Here is a 16496-nt window from a genome sequence, read left to right on the forward strand (position 1 = left end):
TCCGTCTTAGGGCCGAATCATACTCCTATTTTACCGCTGTTTCGGCGCTGTAGAGCCGAAATTATTTCGGCTCGTCAGAAAATTTCAGTAGCACCGAAGAGCCCCCCCGAACCTCAAATTACGTCACATTGTAGGCTTTACAGCGCCAAACCGATTTTTATTCGGCTCTAAAATAGGAGTATGAATCGGCCCTTAGTTTTAGTCGACAAAATCAACACTGTTGAACACTGGTTGAAAACCACTGAGTCAGCTGATAGGTTTAGAGATTAGGTGGATTAGGTGTCGCCTAAACGTGGGGACTAATGACTAACGTTAATGTGCTTTAACCACTATAGTGCCACTAGCTAATATATTGTCACTGCCGGGTGGGAACCTCTCAGACCCCTTTTACAATTTACAATTTACAATTTACAATTTAGGCATTTAGCAGACGCTCTTAATCCAGAGCGACTTACATTTAAGCAAGAACAAAATCATGGGAATACATCACATAAAAGCATTTATCATGAAACATGCGTAAGCTAAGAAGGTAACAGCGGAATATCTATATGATGAAACTATACATACACTATACATAATAAACTATACATATTCACTACTATGCTATACATATGTACTATGGCGTGCTATGACTATATACAATACAATTATAGTGCTGTCTACATAACATGCTATAAGTCTGTGTCAAATGCTATCTAAGCCAACATAAATGCTATCTAAGGGGTTAGGGTAAGTGCTATGGGCCATGATGGAGTCTGAAAAGGTGGGTTTTCAGGCTACGGCGGAAGATTGGGAGTGATGCTGCAGTTCTGACTGCAATGGGAAGTGCATTCCACAGTTTTGGAGCCAGAAGGGAGAAGAGTTTGGGACGTGTGGAGCGTTGTCCCGGCGTTTTTAGTGAGGGTACTTCCAGTTTCCCTGCGTTGGCTGATCTGAGTGCGCGGGAGGGTTTGTAGGGTTCAATCATACTTGTAAGATATGGGGGAGCCATACCTTTGGTTGCTTTGAATGCCAGCATCAGAGTTTTGTATTCTGTGCGGGCAGCGACCGGGAGCCAGTGGAGGGAGCGGAGCAGGGGGGAGACATGTGAGAATTTTGGCTGGTTGAAGACCAAGCGAGCTGCTGCATTTTGGATCAGCTGGAGAGGCTTAAGTGCACATGCTGGTAGGCCAGTAAGGAGGGAGTTACAATAGTCGAGTTTTGACAAGACTGTTGTCTGGATTAGGAGCTGGGCTGATTCCTGGGTGAGGAACGGTCTAATCCGTCGTATGTTATAGAGTGTGAACCTACATGATCGAGTGACAGCTGTGATGTGAGCTTTGAACGAGAGCTGACTGTCCAGGACAACACCAAGATTCCTGGCTGTTGGGACAGACGTTACCAGGGCGTTGTCTACGGAAATAGTTAGCTCCCGCATAGGGCAGGACTTAGCTGGGAAGAAGAGAAGCTCAGTCTTGTCTGGGTTCAGCTTGAGGTGGTTGGAGGACATCCACTGTGAGATGTCAGCCAGGCATGCAGTGATGCGCTCTTCCACCTGAGTGGCAGAGGGGGGGAAGGATAGGAACAGTTGTGTGTCATCGGCGTAGCAGTGATAGGATATATTGTGAGCAGAGATGATAGTGCCAAGGGATTTAGTGTACAGTGAGAAAAGGAGGGGACCAAGTACAGATCCCTGTGGGACCCCACTGGTTGGTTCAGTTCAGTTCTTTTCAGTTCAGTTCTTCTCAGACCTTTCATATATTATCAATTCATTGTGCATAAAGTGAAGTATTTAAAACCTTTTTTTTTGTTTTAATCTTGATGATTATTGCATACAGCTCATGAAAAAAATAATATATATACAGTATATATATATATATTCAAAATATTAGAATATTTTACGAAACCACTAAAAAAATGATTTTTTTAAACGAGAAATGTCAAATATCTGTCAAGTATATTGATGTATGCAGTCAATACTTGGTCTGGGCTACTTTTGAACACCTTATTTCATCAATGGGGCGTGGCATGGAGGTGATCAGCCTGTGGCACTGTTGAGGTGTTATGGAAGCCCAGGTTTGCTTTGATAACAGCCGTAAATTAATTTGTATTGTTCAGTCTTATGTCTCACACCTTCCTCTTGACAATACAACCTATAGATTCTCTGTGGGGTTCAGGTCAGGCCAGTTGGCTGGTCAGTTAAGCACAGTAATACCATGGTCAGTACACCAGTTACTACTAGTTTTGGCACTGTGGGCAGGTGCCAAATCGAGCTGGATAGGAATATTAGCATCAATATTCAAAAATAATTACAGAAGCTCACAACATGTCATGGTTGCACGTTGTGAACAATTGCTATTTTTGCTATGTGATGATGGACATCTTTTTATTCAAAAACAAAGTTAATTCGATTAAATTTATTCTTTATTTTATTGGAATTGAAAATCATGAAGTATTAGAAGAAGAATTGTAGTTGCTTTTCCCCGGAAGTTTAACACCACACTCAGCATTACATACTTGTTGTAATTCATGCTAAGAATTAGTAGAATTACAACCCCATTCTTCCACAATACCAAAGCATTTCCATTTAAAAGTAGACAACTTGGTTTTATTGCAATTGCACTGATCTATTGTGCATTTTATTTCAGACATTTTGGCTAGACCAGTAAACCTTTTTCTGGATCCTAGACCAGTAAACCTTTTTCTGGATCCAGGCCTATACTTCAAAATCTGTAAAGCTGTCATGGCCCCGCCCAGCTGACCAAATATATTTGACAAAATTGTAGAATATTTTACAAAATTGTAGAATATTTTACAAAATTGTAGAATCATTTTCAAAATTGTAGAATATTTTACGAAAATGATGGAATATCTTTTGCAAAATTGTAGAAAACCTGTCTTAATCTAAAAAGCTTCTAACTTGCTGGTCATACTTTCCTGCAAAGCTGACTTCAATGGAAATACGTTTTTCTCCTAAACTGTATTCTATTGTAGGCTCAAAATGTTCAATTAAAAAAGTACAGTATTTGCCACAGTGAGATCTTTTTTATTATTATTATTATTATCCAGTAAATCAAATCAAATCACAAAAAGGCCCATGCTGAACCCATGATCTGTTGATTGATTATCAATTATCGATTATTGATATTCTTTGATCAATCGACCTATAAATCATATTTTTACTGATCCTCATGAACATGTATCTGTACATGATCTGTCAAAAGGAATAAAACACAAACAATATATTAGAAATATTATATTTCCATTGTGGTCCTTTTGAGGGTAAATGTATGTGTAAACCCATAGCCTTAATGCAGGGCAGAATTAGCATTAGGGCTATGGACCAGAGCTATAGTGTAAACCTGATTGTTTTTTTTTGTCAAAATAAATGTTAAAAGGATCCCTGGGTGATAAGACATACAGTATATGCCTCCAAATGCGTTATTATAATTGCCCTCTATTACTATAATTCATTAAAAGTAGCCTACCTTAAATATTGTATTAATTTTAGAAATAGTTCTCCTTTCACTCAATAGGGTGAAATAGGTAAAATAGGGTCACAACTCCTGTCGCAAAGTTGATGATGTCATCGTCATACGTCCATGTGTGGACCAGCCCTCTGGATTTGTGATAATAAATAAAACAGTATTTAACATAATCGCTTTGATGCTCATTATGTGTCAGACAGTATAATCAAGGGCGAATGCGTTCTCTGGTCCCGTCTGATCGAACGCAATACACAACTGAAATAGGTTCGCTTTTAAAACACGTTTGCATGAATAATAAAAGAAATTAAACACAGCAAGAAGGAGGGAGGAGAGGAGGAGGAGAAGAGTGACGCCTCGCAGAGATAGAGGGTTTTAGGCTTGGTGGTCGGTGTGCCTGAGGATCTCAGTTGTATCATATAATCTAATAAAAAACTCGCATTAAACTGGACTGCTCTTAAGGTCCCATAATCGCCGTTAGACTAGGCGGTTGTCCTCAGCTGCGCGTGGGCCCGCCAGGATTGATGTAAGATGTTGCGACCTGCTCCGTAGAGCTGCCGTAAGAGAGCGCATAGGCGGCTGTCCTGCTTGGGCCTGGTGCATGCGCGTGGGCCAGCGGGTTGATGCGACCACTTCACAGAGCTATCGCATAGAAAGAGCATGGAGTCTTGATTAGACCCACATTATATTAAAAAGAGGACTACACACACATCATGGGAGGCGTTTTTCTTTGTTCTTACAAAACTGGTTTAAACCAGCTCTTAAACTGCTAACCTAACGAAACCGTTAACAATTAACAAAGGACAGTTTTACGACGCACCGGAATCTTCCTGTGTCATTATTCATTCCTATCTCCGTCGACCATCTAGTCACCCTTTCACACTCCTCTGAGTGTAAACACAGATGGGCACACACACACACACACACACACACACACACACACACACACACACATCAGAAATGCGTCGTCACAAATCAGTGGTTATAAGATGAAATATGACAGCAAGTAATCATCAGTAAGCACATTACACTTTTCATCAGATGTGCGTGTCTGCTGAATACACATTTATCAGTGGTGCATGTGTGATGTGTATCAAAAGTCCAAACTCGGCGTGCGTGCGCAGTCGCATGTGGCGTCTTCATTTGGGGGTCAGTATTCGGTCACGAAAGCCAACTTTGTGGTCACACCAGATAGCGTGACAATTGTAATAATCCTTGGTCAGGTCTGGGTTTTGTCTGCACTCAGTGAGTGGTGGAACAGGGGTCAACATGAGGGCTATGTTTCCCTGTCATTGTCCTTACAAATTGCACAATTGTCAATTAAACACCCCCCTCCTCACGCTACATAATCCCCCCTTAGGACACATGAGGGGACACGAGACAACGTCTGTGGACCTTCATTTGGCCTATTTCCATATCCCGCATTTCATTTGTGACAAGTTGTCAATTTGAGGCCAATGTGTTGTCATTGTCCGTGGCTTTCTCTTGGGTGCCCAGTGTAGTATCTGTGGCACAGGGGAGCGGTAGGAAATCAATGCCTGTAATGTTATTTCAGGCGGATGCAGAGTTCCGCTAGGTGCAGTCGAATCCATGAGGAAAATAGAGGCATGAGGCAGTGTCTGTAATGTCATTAACCTGGGTGCAGGGCTTCCTCTGCCTGTATCAGCATCCATGGTGACAAGAGAGGCATGAGGCAGTGTCTGTAATGTCATTAACCTGGGTGCAGGGCTTCCTCTGCCTGTATCAGCATCCATGGGAAAAAGGGAGGCAGAGAGAGCGACAGAGAGCAGGCCACAGTGTATGCAATGTCATTCAGGTGAGGCCAGGTCTCGCTCTGCACGGAAAGCATTCGTGAGAGAAAGGGAGAGAGAGCTTTTTCCGAGCACGATCCCAGGAGAGAAAAGCAACAGTGTCATTTCAGGTGTGGTGCAAGGTTCCGCTCTGCACGGAATGATATCCATGATAGAGGAGGAGGGAGCGGTGTCTGTAATGTCATTCAGGTGGGTGTAAGGTTTTTCCTGAGCACGGCCGGCTCCCAGGGGAAAAAAAAAAACATCAATGTCAATCATGTCATTGCAGGCGGGTCAGAGTCTCATTTAACCCATCATGCACCCAAAACGACATGGTTTCTCCTAAGTCATTTTACACTGAGCTCCCTCTTCTATTTGTAAAGTTGTGCTGGTCTAAAGACTGGCAAACCAGGGTGATAGTGAGAAGAGGAAATGGAACAAGGGCCAGAGTAGAAGAAAGGAAATAATACTTTCGTTAAATGATAACCGGATATAAGGAGCAAAAATGGCTCAACATCTAGTGTAAATAAACATTTTGTCTGGTAAAAATAAGACTTAAATGAAAACAAAAATATAAGGAGCAAAATGGCTCAACATCTAGTGTAAATAAACATTTTGTCTGGTAAAAATAAGACTTAAATGAAAACAAAAATATATGGAGCAAAATGGCTCAAAATCTAATGTAAGTAAACATTTTGTCTGGTAAAAATAAGGCTTAAATGATAACAAATATAAGGAGCAAAATGGCTCAACATCTAGTGTAAGTAAACATAAAAAGAAACAGTGTAGCTACATTTGTGACAGATTAACGTATCTATTTGTTTGGATTTTGTCCCACTAGTGAGGTTGTAGTTTGCTCATGTCTCACACTGAAGCAGGGCGGAGTAAAAGGTCAACCCTTCCTCATAGGAGTCAGTATTCTGTATAGGCATTTTGAGGTAGCTTTTATAGTAATATAATAAAAAAGGTTAAACTTAATAGACTAGATATAACACGACCAAGCGCTCTACAATGTGCATGCCGGTGAGTTCTCTGGCCTTGGCTTTGGTCTCAGAGTCGGTCAGTTCGGTGATTGTCTGGGGCATGTGTAATTTGATCTGGCCCTGCGAGGCCGTTTTGTCATAGGAAGCTTTCCTGACTTCCATGCTTTTTGCCAAGTTTTCCTGAGAAGATCTGGCAAATGGCCCAACCCAGTCTATCTGGAGGTCTGCCCATGGGAACTTAATTCCCCTCTCTTGTGAGGGCACTCTGGGGTTTGGACTTGAAGTTTGGGACTGACAGCAAGTCAGACAACCTCTCACGTAAACAACCACATCTTGGTGCATTTTGGGCCAATAAGCTATCTGACACAACACATCGCAGGTTGCCTGGACACCCCGATGTCCAGCAGTTGCTGAGTTGTGGCCAAAGCTTAATAGTATCCCCCTGTGGTGCTGGGGGATAACTAAAAGCGGTGCCGCATATAAGTCTACAGCATACACCAACAGGCCCTCGCTCAGTGACATGCAGTCCTTTGCTAACAGCAGTTGTGCCAGGTACTCTGTGGAGTCCCTGTCTACATCTGGGATAGGTGATGGGGTATCACCAGCAAGGAGCGCCATCATGTGGGCTAGGGCTGGATCAGCCGCCTGTAATGACACTAGATCGAAATGTCTTTCCACAGGGGCCAGTTTACTATAGTCAATCGGAGGTTCGTCGTACAGAGTCAGGGGAACTTTGCATTGCCTCACACCTGAGGGCGGGGCTGGTTCCGTTGGGGTCCACATCATGTAGATGTCGGTGAACCCGCAATCGAGAGAAACCTTGGCAAAGACAGACTCGTGCTTATACAACATCTGCCGAAAATCTGTGTGGAATTTTGGATCTGCGGTTGCGTCCCCCAGCGCCAGAGTTTGAGTTATTTCTGCGTCGAACTCTGGCAGTGGTGGAGGACCGAGCACGTTTACCCTAGCCAGGGTTGCCGTGCGCTTCTTGTGCGCTGCGGCCGTGCCTTCCTGAGAGATGTTGTAAATCAACATGTGCTCCTGATCATCAAATTCCATCCTGCCCACTAAGGGCAGTTGATAGACTATAAAGGTCGCGCCTGAGGGCAACGACGTGGTCACATCAGGGGACCGTTGGTCCCACTGCAGTAACGCAGGGCTTTTGCCCATGATCGGAATGGTCAGGCTCAACCAACCTAAGTCTGTTACTTTGCGCAGAGTGACGTCGGCATCCAGCCGGTCGGTCACCAATGGGTCTGTAGACCTTCCTTCCACACCCATCATGGGTGTGTCTTGGGAAGTCAGACTCTGCCGCAACTGGGCATTTCCCCCCCCCAAAGGAGGAATCCCCGGCGGGGAAGGTGGGGAACTAATGCCCTGTAAGAGAGTTATTTCCAGCTGTGCCTTGATGAGGTCACTGCTTGTCTGTTTGGCCTTATCAGTTAAATCCTGTACTTGCTGACGAAGTGCTTTGCCTGTCGCAAGATCCAGCTCCCATAAACGGATAAAATTTCCCAACAAATGTCCAGCTAATTTATCGCGTTCGGCTTCAGTATAGCCTCTGGTTTCAGCATGTAAATTAGCTAGAGTTTGGACATTCAAGTGGGTCATGGTCACATCTAATTGATTCACGCAAGGCGTGTCATCGATAAATAGACCAGTGGTGACCTGGAGTCCTTTGATCATGGCTCTGATTGGATCCATGCTAACCCTCTGACTGCTGTGGTTTTAGCACTTAGTAATTTGAAAGCTCTCGGAAGTATAACAATACTCAAAACTTCACACTGCTGTTGTTCCGTAACCCTGACACCGGGAGGTAGAATGGACAAGTAGCTTCCTTCCACTGTCTATCAAGCAAAAGCAGCAATGTAAGAATGCGCACGAATGAAACAAAGTGGATATATATTTGTTTTAGTTTTGTTATTTTTTATTTACCTATTAACCCCCCTTTTATTTACCCTCTTAATTCCTATCAAAGAATCAAAGCGATAATTTGAAAAGGAAGTAAGAGAGCAAATAAAACTGGAAAAAAAAAATCAAAAACTAAAATTCAAATAAAATTCAAAATAAACTTTAATCCAAATTTATTTTTTATTTAAAAAAGTAATTAAGGAAATCCAATTAAAGCCTTATACATGTTGCAGGTATCAATGTTTAATCGAAACAGTGAGTAAGTAACTCATTTACCCAATCAAAGCTATTTGTCAAAACTGAATTAATTGAAAACATGAGCAAAGAGCCCACTATTCAATTCAAACTATTTGTCAAAACGGAATTAATTAAGCAATGAGAGTCACTGATCATTAACAGCTTGCAACTAAGACCATTCGCGAAAAAGGAATTAAATTCAACTACCGGGTCAATCAAACCCACCAGTCGATTCCTTCCCTTCACGAAATGGAGCCAGCTAAAACAATGGTTAAGTGATCGCCTAATTATAACCCGTACAGGTCTAATCAAACGATCACACAGCCACAGTTGAAACTCTTTAGAATTTAAATTGTGAAAACCCCAGGCGAAGCTAGGATTCTGCAATGGCAGGGTGTGATAAAACAATCCTAATTAGATTTAAAATAACAAAGTTCCCCACTTTTCAAAACGTTCCATTCATTGTGCATTCAAAATGACTGTTCTCCACCTGAACCATACGACAGTGTAACGGAGCAGTACCACAAAACCGCCACACAGAGCACAAACAATCAAACCAGCAGTACAGTGTCCCTGAGTAACACTATACTTCAAAGAAACAACAAATTGAGCAGCTCCGCACTTATGCGATTGCTGATACTATGTGAACAAACGCACGCAAATAGAACCAGTGAGTGTGTGCTGCTATTTAAAAACAGCGTACTTATGACACACCAAGATCCAAACGTCTTAATGCAACCTGCAACATGCACGTACCATTACGTTGTGACACCAGCTATGGCCACTAGATGGGCGGTTGGCTGGGATTGTCACACAGTACGGGCAAAGGGGCTGGCCGTCGGCACTCTTGGCCTGTCACGGCTTGGGACTTCCTATCTAGGGGAGGTACGATAGTCTGAAAACCAAAATGGCGATCTAGCAGACTAACTTTTTTTCTTGTCAGGTCCCTGACAAAAGGGGTGTGTGGTGAGTTGAGTCACGTGACTTCACACAACACACAATATGGCGTGTACTGAAAAACAGTATACAGAGCACTCGTTCACTCCTGGTTCAGCAATAACAATATCACAATAACACTACTTTACGGGAACATTTAAGTTAAAAGGTCATACTTAACGTAGTCTTTCTGTCCTTACCCTATGTGTAACATTCAATTGTCTATCGTTTATACAACACAGGTTCCAGTCACCTTAGTTATGAACACATTACATGAACAAAGCTGAAAGCTGACTAGCATATAGATTCGTTGTTTGACTAATTCTCGGATAGCGAGTCCGTGGCTTAGCACAACAGGGTCTTAGGAAACAAGTAAGTATAACCCGTGTTAGTTTCCCTTTTCACAAACCGTCACCCATGCAGAGGGTTCGGCGTAGCGATTAGGGATGTCGAACGCTTATTACGTCAGCCTTTACAGCGACGTGTGAAACATGAGCAGCAAGGCCACAGTTGCGTTGAACTTTGATTCAATATAAAATGTACACCGATGTCACATACAATTTACAATTTTACAATTTACAATTTAGGCATTTAGCAGACGCTCTTAATCCAGAGCGACTTACATACAAAGGGGAATCATTAATACCTCAAAAGCCGTCCTATTTAAGTCCTATTTAAGTGGGCACCATAAACGTCAATTAATGACAGGGCGCCATTAAACAAGGGGGCACCATAATGTAGTGTCTGAGATTGTAAGGATTAATCCGATATGATTAATCAGCAATATGATATTCCAAAATCATAATAAAATGAATCGGGAATATTCAATGCTTATTTCAGCGCATCATTAAAAACGTCACTTCTGTCGGACGTGAGTTGTTGAACGGCTTGTGAATAAATGAGATGCAATAGATTTCCCCTTGCATATGCAACTTTCAGATATACAGTAATACCATGAATCAAAGAAACTGCTTCAACGAAGATTGATTGTATTATCAAAAGGGGTGTTTATTATATCAATTACTGGTTACAAATGATATGAAAACCACATAGCAAATGAGCGAACACGTCATGATATTGTTTCCATTTGGGCATGAGCCACAGAGAAACAATTAAATGCGTATTTTTTTATTGCGTTTAGTCAGGCAGGTATACGCGATTCGTTGTTGATACAGCCTACACAGTATATGTGTCAGACAGTATAATCAAGGGCGAATGCGTTCTCTGGTCCCGTCTGATCGAACGCAATACACAACTGAAATAGGTTCGCTTTTAAAACACGTTTGCATGAATAATAAAATAAATTAAACACAGCAAGAAGGAGGGAGGAGAGGAGGAGGAGAAGAGTGACGCCTCGCAGAGAGAGAGGGTTTTAGGCTTGGTGGTCGGTGTGCCTGAGGATCTCAGTTGTATCATATAATCTAATAAAAAGGGAGCTCTCTTTACAACTAGACTATATACATTTAAGATCTCTATTAAACCATGTAGTTTTGAGGCTGGATGTTTTAACAAACAGTCTCCGACCCACCTGGTATAGTAGCACTGCCTTCACCGGTGGTTCCTCAAGCGTTTCTGTGCAGGAAAAGTTCATTCACCTGCTGGTGATGCTGCGCGCGAGGATAACTTTACTTCTTAGTTAAAGTATAACAAGTCGATCACTGTCAGAGTAAAACTCGCATTAAACTGGACTGCTCTTAAGGTCCCATAATCGCCGTTAGACTAGGCGGTTGTCCTCAGCTGCGCGTGGGCCCGCCAGGATTGATGTAAGATGTTGCGACCTGCTCCGTAGAGCTGCCGTAAGAGAGCGCATAGGCGGCTGTCCTGCTTGGGCCTGGTGCATGCGCGTGGGCCAGCGGGTTGATGCGACCACTTCACAGAGCTATCGCATAGAAAGAGCATGGAGTCTTGATTAGACCCACATTATATTAAAAAGAGGACTACACACACATCATGGGAGGCGTTTTTCTTTGTTCTTACAAAACTGGTTTAAACCAGCTCTTAAACTGCTAACCTAACGAAACCGTTAACAATTAACAAAGGACAGTTTTACGACGCACTGGAATCTTCCTGTGTCATTATTCATTCCTATCTCCGTCGACCATCTAGTCACCCTTTCACACTCCTCTGAGTGTAAACACAGATGGGCACACACACACACACACACACACACACACACACACACACACACACACACACACACACACACACACATCAGAAATGCGTCGTCACAAATCAGTGGTTATAAGATGAAATATGACAGCAAGTAATCATCAGTAAGCACATTACACTTTTCATCAGATGTGCGTGTCTGCTGAATACACATTTATCAGTGGTGCATGTGTGATGTGTATCAAAAGTCCAAACTCGGCGTGCGTGCAAAGTCGCATGTGGCGTCTTCATTTCGGGGTCAGTATTCGGTCACGAAAGCCAACTTTGTGGTCACACCAGATAGCGTGACAATTGTAATAATCCTTGGTCAGGTCTGGGTTTTGTCTGCACTCAGCGAGTGGTGGAACAGGGGTCAACATGAGGGCTATGTTTCCCTGTCATTGTCCTTACAAATTGCACAATTGTCAATTAAACACCCCCCTCCTCACGCTACACCACCCTGATGACATTTAGCCTCTCAGACCCATTTGAGCCACGGACCACCATTTGATGACATTTAGCCTCTCAGACCCATTTGAGCCACGGACCACCATTTGATGACATTTAGCCTCTCAGACCCATCTGAGCCACGGACCACCATTTGATGACATTTAGCCTCTCAGACCCATTTGAGCCAAGGACCACCATTTGATGACATTTAGCCTCTCAGACCCATTTGAGCCACGGACCACCATTTGATGACATTTAGCCTCTCAGACCCATTTGAGCCACGGACCACCATTTGATGACATTTAGCCTCTCAGACCCATTTGAGCCACGGACCACCATTTGATGACATTTAGCCTCTCAGACCCATTTGAGCCACGGACCACCATTTGATGACATTTAGCCTCTCAGACCCATCTGAGCCACGGACCACCATTTGATGACATTTAGCCTCTCAGACCCATTTGAGCCACGGACCACCATTTGATGACATTTAGCCTCTCAGACCCATTTGAGCCACGGACCACCATTTGATGACATTTAGCCTCTCAGACCCATCTGAGCCACGGACCACCATTTGATGACATTTAGCCTCTCAGACCCATTTGAGCCAAGGACCACCATTTGATGACATTTAGCCTCTCAGACCCATTTGAGCCACGGACCACCATTTGATGACATTTAGCCTCTCAGACCCATCTGAGCCACGGACCACCATTTGATGACATTTAGACTCTCAGACCCATTTGAGCCACGGACCACCATTTGATGACATTTAGCCTCTCAGACCCATTTGAGCCACGGACCACCATTTGATGACATTTAGCCTCTCAGACCCATCTGAGCCACGGACCACCATTTGATGACATTTAGCCTCTCAGACCCATTTGAGCCACGGACCACCATTTGATGACATTTAGCCTCTCAGACCCATTTGAGCCACGGACCACCATTTGATGACATTTAGCCTCTCAGACCCATTTGAGCCACGGACCACCATTTGATGACATTTAGCCTCTCAGACCCATTTGAGCCACGGACCACCATTTGATGACATTTAGCCTCTCAGACCCAAAACTAAAGAATATGTTGTCGTTGGATTAGATTTTGTGTACAATTCCATGCTTTTGGCAAACGTTTATCAAAATAACAATTCTTCAACATTCTCTAATTGTGTAGACTTCTTGTAAATGAAGTACTGCAGATGTTTAACAATAATGTAACTCTTGAGAGCATACACAGTGACACAAAATGGACCATTTGGTTTTCATTTTACATTCTCAAGAGATACAAATCTATAAGGGTCCATTCGGTTACAAACTCTCCGTCGGTCAGCTGGGGACCACCTGGAACCCTCTCAAGGACCACTGGTTGAAAACCACTTATAGCTCACGTTCATGTTCCCGTTGTAAACTTAAATAGCACGCTATGATATGAATCGTCATGTAACATCTGAGGTGACAAATCTGAGACAGCAACGCTTTACGGCACTGCCTCTCTCTCTCTCTGCCTCACAGAGCGAGCAAGCGAGCGCGACACAATAGGCAGTTTTACATCCCATAGCCCGAGGGGGATGGTAGACTGTAATAAGGGCCGCAGCACCAGGAGGTGGGCGGGGGCGGGGCCAGACACTTGCCTTGTGTCTAGTACCTGACTTGTGTCTGAACACAGCTTTGATGGATGTGTTCTGCCCCATCAAACAAAATGTTTGGTCAAACCATATGGGCTTCCATTGGAAATGCATTGGAGTGGCCATTAAACACAGACACAAGACAGACACAAGAAATGTGTCTTGAATGTGTGAACGCAGCCCAGTAAGTCCACCCCCTCCTGGTGATGCGGCCATCTTGGAAACTAAAACACGAATATAAACATTGGGAGAGAGGTGGGTGGGGCCGAGAAAGGCCCTTATTGGCTGAGATACAAGCAGCCTCGGTTTGACTGGAATAAAGGACGCTGGGGGGAGGTGGGGGGGGAAGAAGCCATTTCATGACATCTTTAATAACAGTTAATTGTTCTGAGAGGGGTTGAAGGGGTGGGGGGGGGGGGGGGGAAGGGGGGGTTGAAGGGTAACAGAAAAGAAAAACAGAAAACAACAACGCATGTTGTCGGTACATTCCTCATCTCCTCGTCGACCGCCTCCCTCTCCGTTCACTAGAACATTTTGGCCAGACTTTGGCCATGCAGGTCCCATATACTCCCTCGACCTCATTTCAGTCAGAGCTTTAAGTCTGCTGCTGTTTTGGCGTGCATCCCAAGTCCACCTTCAGAGGTTCAGGTTGGCGTTTTGGGTTCGTTTGGGGTGAAACGAGTTCACCATTCTTCCGGGCAGGTTGGCGTTAGAAGAAGAAGAAGAAGGAGGGGCGTCAGTGGAACATGGTGGGTGCTCATGGCGTGGGAACGGCAGAAAAAGCTGCATCATGCAACGCGCCGCCCGGCCGCCGCGCACAGCGGAAAAACAGCCCGTCTACAACAAGGTCTAAACTAAAGCACAGCTTCTCAAAGTGGGTGCCGTGACCGTGAGTGACAGCCTAGGGCGCCGTATAAGTCCGTGACGCATTAAACGCCCAGGGGTGTGCAGCAGAACACTTCAGTTTAATCCATTCTGACCTGAGATCAGATTCATACGAGGTTTCCGCCGGACACACACTGGTCTGACAAACCCATTCTGACCTGAGATCAGATTCATACGAGGTTTCCGCCGGACACACACTGGTCTGACAAACCCATTCTGACCTGAGATCAGATTCATACGAGGTTTCCGCCGGACACACACTGGTCTGACGAACCCATTCTGACCTGAGATCAGATTCTAAAAATGTCAGTCGGTCTTCGATTCTTTTTCAAAAATAGCAGACCTACAAGCTCGTATCGCGCCACTCGGTGGCGCGATATGAGCTTGTAGATCTGCTATTTTTAAATAGCTAAAGCATAACATGATGCTGACACCAAAATGGGTGCCCGGTCAGAATGGGTTAACCATGTGGACCCGTCCAGACTTTGTATAAAGCGGTCTGTGAGTTTGTGCACTGTTCTTGATGCGTTCTTTTTTTTATTTTATCTAGTACACACAAAGTACTCTTCAACAAAAATAGCAGATCTATACAAGCTTGTACTTCCGACTATTTTTGAAGAATGTTCCCCCCGGAGAACGGGCATGCCGATGTTGTGGTTAAACGGCAAGTAAAAAATAACACGTTCTGTCCTATAATTGGAAAACGGATATTGTCTGAAGTTTTCCTCGTATTGGATCTTAGAGCGTAACATTTCACATATTTTCGTAGCGTACAATATGACTTCGTTCCTACTCTCACCTAAGAGGCCCGAAATTAGTTTTCTCCGACGGGTGGCTGGCATCTCCCTTAGAGATAGGGTGAGAAGTTCAGTCACACGAGGGAGACGAGAGAGAACCGCTGCTTCTTCGCCTGGAAAGGAGCCAGCTGAGGTCGTTCGGGAATCTGGTTAGGATGCCTCTCGGGCGTCTCCCTATAATAGGGAGGTCCTCGACACACGTCCCACTGGGAGGAGACCCCCGGGGCAGACCAAGGACCACGTCCCACTGGGAGGAGAACCCGGGGCAGACCAAGGATCACGTCCCACTGGGAGGAGAACCCGGGGCAGACCAAGGATCACGTCCCACTGGGAGTAGACCCGGGGCAGACCAAGGACCACGTCCCACTGGGAGGAGACCCCGGGGCAGACCAAGGACCACGTCCCACTGGGAGGAGACCCCGGGGCAGACCAAGGACCACGTCCCACTGGGAGGAGAACCCGGGGCAGACCAAGGATCACGTCCCACTGGGAGGAGACCCCAGGGCAGACCAAGGACCACGTCCCACTGGGAGGAGACCCCGGGGCAGACCAAGGACCACGTCCCACTGGGAGGAGACCCCGGGGCAGACCAAGGATCACGTCCCACTGGGAGGAGACCCCCGGGGCAGACCAAGGATCACGTCCCACTGGGAGGAGACCCCGGGGCAGACCAAGACGCAGTTTCAAGGAAACACATCGACTCACTGGCCTTGGAATGTCTCTGGATCCCCCCAGGAGGAAGTCACTAATGTTGCCCCCACGACCCGAATACGGATAAGTGGTTGAAGATGGATGGACGATATGACATAAGGTTCTAGAAATCAACACTGTTATTCAGGTGGTGCCATGGGTGATAAAAGTTATTTACAGGGGTGACCCTGAGGGGTGACCCTGAGGGGTGACCCTGAGCCAAACGGGTTCGAGAAGCTCTGCTCTATATATAGATTGGTCGGTTTTGCCGATGCTGCAGCGACACCGCGACGCGCGTCTAAAATCAGGCGTTCGGTTAGTTCTGGCGTAGCCGACTCACTCAGTCGGTCACCGTTCAAAACAACAAATCACAGACACAGAGATATAATTATTCATATTAAATCCGATTGCCAAAACACAGTAGCCCCTGTTAGACTGTTTGGCTGCTAACACACAAAGAGGGTGTGACCAGAGAGTCGCGTCAAGAGAGCCATTTAGGAACCCCTTTTGGTGTTTTAAGCAAATGTTATACTTTATCTATTGAAAAATAGCACATCTACAAGCTCATAGCGCGGCTA

This window comes from Protomyctophum parallelum (genome assembly GCF_964188405.1).
Source record: "Protomyctophum parallelum genome assembly, chromosome: 20".
NCBI lineage: Eukaryota > Metazoa > Chordata > Actinopteri > Myctophiformes > Myctophidae > Protomyctophum > Protomyctophum parallelum.